We start from the raw sequence: 8,346 nt of genomic DNA, 5'->3' as shown, positions 1-8,346 counted from the left end.
GGGGGGCTACTCCCAGGCGAACACCCCTCCTCGGGCGGGGAAAGGTGCCGGGTGCCGGATCAGCCTGGGGACTGCTGCCAGGCGAACACCCCTCCTTGGGNGGGACAGGCGCCGGACGACCGGGACCAGACCCGGGTCCCTCCTCAGCAGTCTGCTCTCTCCCCGGCAGTGCACCGGAGCCGTTCTTTTTATTTCTAAGATTCTTATTTGTATCAAATATTTTTGACTAATGTTGCAAACGAATATACATGGCTTATAGGCTCATCACATATGAACACAACTCAGTTAGGTAAAGGGAGAAATGACAAGAGCAAGAACATATTATTTATGGAGGATCTTTCAGCAGATGGACAGTTCTTGTCTCAGCTGCACCCATGTGATAGAAGTCGCCTCACAAATGGTTTGTCTTCAATGTCTTTTGTAAAATAGCATTGACTACTTCCAGTGATTTATTTTGTACTCATGTTAGAGATTTCTATATCATTTGTTCAATATTTTATATATATTTCATGATTAATCGCTATAATATTTCTGCTGAGATGGTTAATTAGGAGTAGAAATACTATCTATAGGTAACATTTATTGTGTACTACAAATGAAGAAACAGAAGCAGAGGGGTTAACTAACTCACTAATATCTTACACAGTCAGTAGAAACACTGACATAAAGATGGAAGCCTTGGTTTACCCACTTGAAATCATAACAGCTTCTAGAGTCCAAGGCTAGCAATGGTCTTCCTTACGTAAATCTTTCTAAATGATTGTCTTATTTCCTTCACAGGTCTGTATTATTTTAAGGAGTACAGATACTTTGAAAATGGATACTTTGACATTAAACTCAAGTGTTTCCCTGTATGTATCTCCGATAAACATTTAGCTTTCGAAAATCAGGGGCCAGAAAGATGGCACACTGTTTCAGGGCAGTTGCCAGCAAGCCAGCTCTCTTACCTGAGGTGCATTCCTGAGTTCCATGTGGTGGAGGGAGAGAAACTATTTTACAAGTCATCCTCTGACATTCATGTGTATATGTACTCATACAATAAAAAAGAAAATGATAAAATATTGTTTTAGAAATAGAAAGGTAGGCTATGACACATTTAAAAAATAAATTATGATAATAAATCACAAGAGGAGTAAAATAAGATCAAATTTATTGGATAGGTACAATGTGTAATAATAGGCATAAAAATAATAAATTAGCTATGAAGTTTATAAACTTGAGTGCTTTGGGGATATTTAGAGAGTGTAGAAGGTTAATTTAAATGTCTTAATGACTTTATCAATGTAGTATTTATATGATGAAATAACTGGCTAATGTTCTTATGTTACATAATTAGTAGGGATATTTTTTAATAATATTTTAGGGCATGTTAAGCTAAGTTTATTTCATTTTATACTTAGAGCTTGTCTTCAATATTTCTTTATACATATGTAACCATTTCCATACTATATTGAGACAGTATTTCACAAACTGATCATCTATTTAAATCATTACAGAATGTGACTTTTCAATCATATCATATGTCCTCTTTGATTTCTATGTTTGGTTCATAAAACCTTCTTACTCCAAACCCTACATGTCTGGTCTAAATATGTAAGGTTTAAGCATTTTGGATGCACTTTATAATCAGGTTGCGTTGTCAGGAAGGTGGTTTAGCTTTAAGAGACTAAAAACATAATTAACAGTAACTATGATTTTGATTTTGACAAGGGTCTATGAGAAAATTAAATAATACCTGAAAAATGGTTCCAAAATATAAACAAAACATGCAAGAGTGAGAAAATGTTTAATAATTTCAACATTAATACTAATGTGGTTCATCTAATGGGATGCCTGTTGGTTCTCATGTAGAGTTGATTAGTTTTAGTTATGGTTACTATTGCAGTGATGAAACACTATGACCAAAAAGCAAGTTGGTGATGAAATGGTTTATTTGGCTTACACTTCCACATTGTAGTCCATCATTGAAGAAAGTCAAGACAGGAGCTCAAACATGGCAGGAACAGGAAGCAGGAGTTGGTGCAGAGGCCATTAAGGGGTAGTGCTTACTAGCGTGTTCCACATGCTATGTTCAGCAGGCTTTCTTTTAGAAGCAGCCCTGGGTGGCCTTATATAAAATGGGCTGACCTATTCTCTCTCAACCAGCAAAGAAAATGCCCTACAGGATTGCCTATAGCCCAATGTTTTGGAGGCATTTCTCAGTCTCAACTTCTCCCTACCCAGTGACTAGCTTGTTTCAAGTTGGCATGGAACTAGGCAGCACAATTACTTATAAATGCTATTTGCTGTATTTGGTACATGCTTATAACATGTTGTTTGAAATGTCCAAAAGTCAAATTGTCTGTGACTAAGAAAGGTCTGAAAAAGATACAAGAAAAGAAAAAGGAAAAATGAAGAATGATTAGAGTCAAGCAATAAAGATTAATTTGTAGAGAATGTAACTGAAAGAGAACTGAAGACAGAGAGGAACTCATTATGTTAGTTCATTCAAATATGATGCTTATGACTTTTATGTTTTGAATTATCATAACTATCTAAATATGTACTTTGTCTTCCAAATGTTGCTGCTGCTTCTGTTAAAGAATTTTAGTCTGTTCTTGAGAAAAATGCATCAAGAGATGCCTGCTCTCACGAACTAGACCTGTCTCTATCAGTCGGCTCGAGTTCAAGCTGCCAGGCCCTGAGGCTAAAGAGCAGGGCACACTGAGAAGCAGCGTCTGCTACAGAGGACATGATTAGCATCTGCCACAGTGGGATGTTTGAAATTGCTGGCTCTGGAATGAGAAACTTGGACTCTGTCTGGAGTTTTAGCTAGGATAAATAAGCAGATGGCATTATTTGGTAAATGGGAAAGGAACAGCAGTTTTAAGTCTAAGAATGGCATGCCATGACATCACAATGCTACAGCTTTTCTTTTCTGAATGAGTGGAAATGCATTAACTAAAACCACATACAGTTCATACATCAATATGAGCTCTCCTGCTGCAAGCAAGCACTTTTTGTGTGATATCTGAATATTCCAGTTGAAATTGCGCTTATACATCTTAATGTGCCTTTTTCAGCCCAAACTAACACTTAGTATGACCGCGTTTAAATACGTATACAATCCCTGCCAATTATGTGCTTTGCAGATACTGCTTTGCATACAGTGTGATGATCACCCCTCACCACTCAAGACTTTGATGAATTGCTCCACTTCATTGTCTATTTGAATATTACTATGTTTCTATAACACTTTTATTAATGACAAACAAACATAATATAGATAGTCCTTCTTTTTCTATATATTAGCCTTTCTAAACTCTAGTGCCTTTTCTAAGTGTGAAAGAAAGAGAAGAGCATTTGCTGAAGGATAGTAGAATTATCTAAACAACTTAAAATTAACAGAACATTAACAATAAATAAAAAGCATTAATGTGGCCCTTGACAATGTATCCAGTATATAATATTCTGATATGTAGGTCAAAATACTCTCTGTTGCTCTCTCTGTCTAACCTTTGTGTCTTTCTTCCTCCCTCCCTTCCTTCTTCCTACCGGATAAGCTGTAACCTATCCCAGCTCTTCTGTGACCACAACATAGCAGAAGGTGATTCTGAACTCATCTTGTTCCGGCCTTTACCTCCCAAGTGCTGGGATTGCAGGTATTTGCCCAGTTCAAAAGATACTTTCACATGAAAGATTTCACTAAACAAAATTCTTAAAAGGTAAGATTAAAATGATCATATTACTAATATAAGAAGATTTATATTGAGAAGAGAAATAATTAACAAATTAAACATGAAATTTATTTAACTGAAAATTGACTGGACAATGATGTTTCACAGATTGTCACAATAGCTTGACTATATATCTACACACTGTTTGCAGTACTGGTGATTGGACATGAGGATTTATACATGTGAGGTCTGAAGTCTACTACTGATCTATAGCTATAGGAGTTTTTTTTTAGTATTTATTTTGAGTCAGGAATTCAGTGAATTGTCTAGGATGGACTTGCATACTTTTGGTAGACTGCAGCCCTTGAATTTACAATTCTTCTGCCTCTGTCTCTCTTATCTATCTATCTATCTATCTATCTATCTATCTATCTATCTATCTATCTATCTATCTATCTATCTTTCTATCTATCTATCTATCTACCTATCTATCTATCCATCTATCATTCCTTATTGATTTATTTGAGGAGTGTGGAAAGATCATGCCTATTATCACCATGATCATATGGTGGTCAGATGGCAACTTTCAGGAATTTGTGTTCCAGGGATTGAACTCAGACTGCCTGGTTTGGTTGGGAGCAAGCATTTTATCTGGAAGAGCTATCTGGAAGTGCACAAGCATCTCTTATAGCTGCATTACAAGACTGAATGACAAACTTGACTTTATTGTGTATATCAAGCATCTTATTTTCAAGGGATCTTTGCAGAAACTTTTAGGATAGACATACATGCTAATTCTGGAACATTGTCCCCTCTACTTCCATGTTAATGCCAGCAACAGATATTTCTTTACAATGGAAGCTGAAATGTTTTGTACTGTACTGATTAATGTCCAACTAGATATTCATTGTTGAAGCCACATTAAATTTCTGTTTCCTTCTCTCCCTCTGCCTGTTTCCTCTGCTGCCCAGCTTACTGCCTTTCACTCTTGGCAAATTTACTGGTATGAGTTTCTGTACTTAGTACTGTACAGCCGCTCAGCAATCAAACACCAGGCTGAATTATTTACAGAAAGGAAAAGTTTTATATGTTTTAAAGATGGAGATAGCATTTCTGGAGTGAATTGTACAAGAAAGAACAGTTTAAAAAACTGGTGATAGCTAAGGTTGGGAGATTACATCATCTCTCCAAAAGTGGCAAGAAGGGCAAGTCATAGAGGATGGGACCTACCTTGTCCCCGAGTACAGTGGCAATGAGTAGTTCTTGCTGATTAGTTTATGTCATGTTCAGTGGATGACGGGTCACAGGTTTAAGTATTATTATTGCTTGTGTATCATTTGATACTTGGTAAAATAATTAATTTAGTCTGGCTTCAGCTTTCATGCCTCCAAAATATGGATTCTCACACTAAGGAAATATTTCAAGTATTTTCTTGGTCTAAGAGTCTCTGACCTTAGCCTCCATGTGCTCTTTATAAAGGCCATACTTTCACAAAATAATGCATTCTTCTCAAAGCCTTTGGAGGAAGGGCAAGTTATATTTAGAAGGCCCATTTGGCATGCTGGGTACTCTTATGTCTTACTGCTATTTATAACCATGTGTACGCCAGTAGGACAACAGATTTGCTTTAACTAATAACTGTCCAGGCTTCAGGGAATTGAAAAAGTTGTTTGTTATCTATTTTAAGTCTTGATTTAAGAATATATTGTAAGATGAATATATATATTCAATGTGTACTGTACTGTATATATATATATATATATATATATATATATATATATATATGTGTGTGTGTGTGTGTGTGTGTGTGTGTGTGTGTGTGTGTGTGTGTGTAGGCATGCATAACATACACATTAAAATCTTGCTGATTCCTTAATATTTTATATATTATATATATGCATGTGTGTGGTATATGCATATGTATATATGTGTGTATGTATGTATGCACATGCACGCACACACACACACACACACACACACACTAACCCCCACCCCACCCCCACATTAAATACCTGATGGTTTCTCAATGGTTTCATGGCCAGATGCTATACACAATTCCAAAACTCATAATTCTGTTCGGAAATATAGTTTTATCACTTGACAGGCATGTTCAACTGTCTTGAGTTTTTCTGAGTATGGATTCCTAATAATTTGTTTCCCTTCTCAATTTTATCTCAACAGACTCCAATTTGAATGTCAATAAATCTTTACCAATTTTACAAGTATTTATTTTATTCTTATGAATCTTCTTGGATTTATTGTAATAGAAATAACTTCACCATTTCATAGTTCCATAGATGATTGACAAATTAAAGGCAAAGCAAAATGAGAATACCATTAGGAAAAAAACATAAAGTCTTATGAAATAATGCCAGAATTATAAGAAGTTAACAAGAAATGAGCAGGCCCACATCAGACTTAGAAGTCACTATCAACAGTCCAACTATCCTGATGTCCAGAGGAATGTTTGGATGAAATTAGGGATTCATTGTTGCTGGCAATTTTTTTTTTAAATATCAAATGAATAAAAAAAAGTTGAACGAAAGTAAAAAGTGGCATGTTTCCCAAACAGTGAGAGGAAGTTACTAACACCAGGCCCCATCTATCATAAATACTTCAGTACTTCCTGTGAATACAGAACAAAATAAAACCATGGCACTCAGAATGCTCATGGGACTCATTGACACAGTGCCATGTTGTAACCCACAGCGTCTTTCAAGGATTGTCACTTAATCCAATAACACCCTTCACATCAAAAAGTTCACCTTAGGATGCATATGCAGAAATTTATACTTTCCTGCAAACTCTCTTTAACCTGGAAACCTTTTATTTGGGGAGAGAGATTCTTGACAGTAGCCTGACGTTGAACCCTTTCAGGACCATAGCTCAGTTCTGATTGTAGAATTCAGTTAGAAATTGTCAACTAGTAGATTCAGAAAAGGTCATACTGTGAAACTATATTGTAACTATGACATCTGAGCACACAATCCTGGCAAATCTTTGAGTTTTATTGTATATGGACATTAAGTTTAATGTCACTAATAATTCTACTTGCCTTTATCACTATAAAGTTATTTGTTTTTCAACATTTTTGTTTTTTATATAAATATAAGAATAATTAACTATATTACTTAGCTCAGTGTAGACTTAAACTTTCATGAAAGGTGACTTAAGTTTGGCATCACTTATTTTGAGACCTGCCTTGATTATAACTTATCTTGTATACAATTTTATACATAATTGTGCATAATTTATCTTTCATACAAATACTTCAGTATTGCCAATATGGTTTGATATTTACCAATCACTGAGTTCTATCTCTCTTGGAACAACAGTATATTCTAGAATCATTGTCCTTTTTTTTTTTACACTTTCCTTTATCTCTCTCTGAATCACCCATTTCCTTAAAGATCCCTGGTTCTGGCAAAGCTGCTTTAGAGACTAGGACTGGGATATTATGTGTGGTCACTGCTGCTGGGAAGACGCTGCCACACTCTTAATAACAGATCTTTTGAGATTATGGGTGTGTGTGTGTGTGTGTGTGTGTGTGTGTGTGTGTGTGTGTGTGTATTTATATACATATCACATATGCTTATTCCCACATATGTTGTGTTTATTCCTCATCAATTTACATTGAAAATACAATTCGCTTTAATATTTATTGATGTACAATACCATGTAGTTCACTGTAGGCTATTTTTTTTTACACTTTACTCCTCAGGTAGAGAGAAACACTGACTGCCACAGTCCCCAATATCCTTTCTTCTTGAATCAATATTTATATAAGCAAATTTTTACTGTGGATACTCTCACTTAAATACAAACTTCTCATCTTGCCAAAGACTATGAGTATCTATCAAGTGGTGCCCACTGTGGTGGCTTTCATATGTGATGCTTTTATCTCTCTCAAATGCCCTTACCATCTCCCCTAGTTACCTAAATATTTAATACTCAATAGCTTAAAAAATACATAGTGTCACTTGGCTGGGATCTAATATCTGATTTGACTTACATAATTACTAGCCACAAGTGCTTGAGATAGTATCTGTGCCCATTCATGCTTTATGCTCTTTCCTTTTGCTATAAGTCATCTTTTGATCTTCAATGAAGGCCACTGGCCAACTGTATCAGTCATATACATTATATAGTGCCCATATCTGAAAGCCCATATAGTTCAATGTTTAAAATACATGGTTTAACCATTTGTACCTCTTGTTTGAGATGTAAGTTCACACTTGTAATCTAACCAAGCAATGGATTTCTAGAAGTGTGAATAATGTACAAATATATCTCTAGTTTCTCAAAATTTCTTATCCCAAATGTCTTCACAAAATAAAATGCAAATGCTTTCTGAAATCTAATTTGTTGGAACCTTACAGACTTTCTAAGTTTCAGCCAAAGCATGTGCAAAGATCATAATGTTGAAAAAAACAACCTTCCAGGGTTTGAGGAATGTACTATGAGGAAGCAGGAAGCACTGTGAAATGAGTTTGGAGACTGAGGCTAGAGAAATGCTGAATGAGGTCATACACAGCATAAAAAAGTGTAAAATCTGTATCTTAACTCTAAAGAGAGGCAGCTTTTAAACAATGATGTCACCAGTTTCCATATTTCTTCAGATTATTGTGCATCTTCCATTGGTGACAGAGCACAAGATAAGTATGGGAGCAAGAGAGGAAGGTAGGCAATC

At 35.7% G+C, this 8,346-nt stretch overlaps 1 protein-coding gene across 1 annotated transcript in view; it reads right to left on the bottom strand.

Annotated features, from left to right (window-relative positions):
* Positions 1–8,346, bottom strand: part of Pkia (cAMP-dependent protein kinase inhibitor alpha) — a 69,457-nt gene that overhangs the window by 17,172 nt on the left and 43,939 nt on the right. The gene's annotated exons all lie outside the window — the stretch shown is intronic.

The sequence above is a fragment of the Mus pahari genome, chromosome 4 (assembly GCF_900095145.1).
Source record: "Mus pahari chromosome 4, PAHARI_EIJ_v1.1, whole genome shotgun sequence".
NCBI lineage: Eukaryota > Metazoa > Chordata > Mammalia > Rodentia > Muridae > Mus > Mus pahari.
This window is presented reverse-complemented; position numbering and strand designations above follow the sequence as displayed.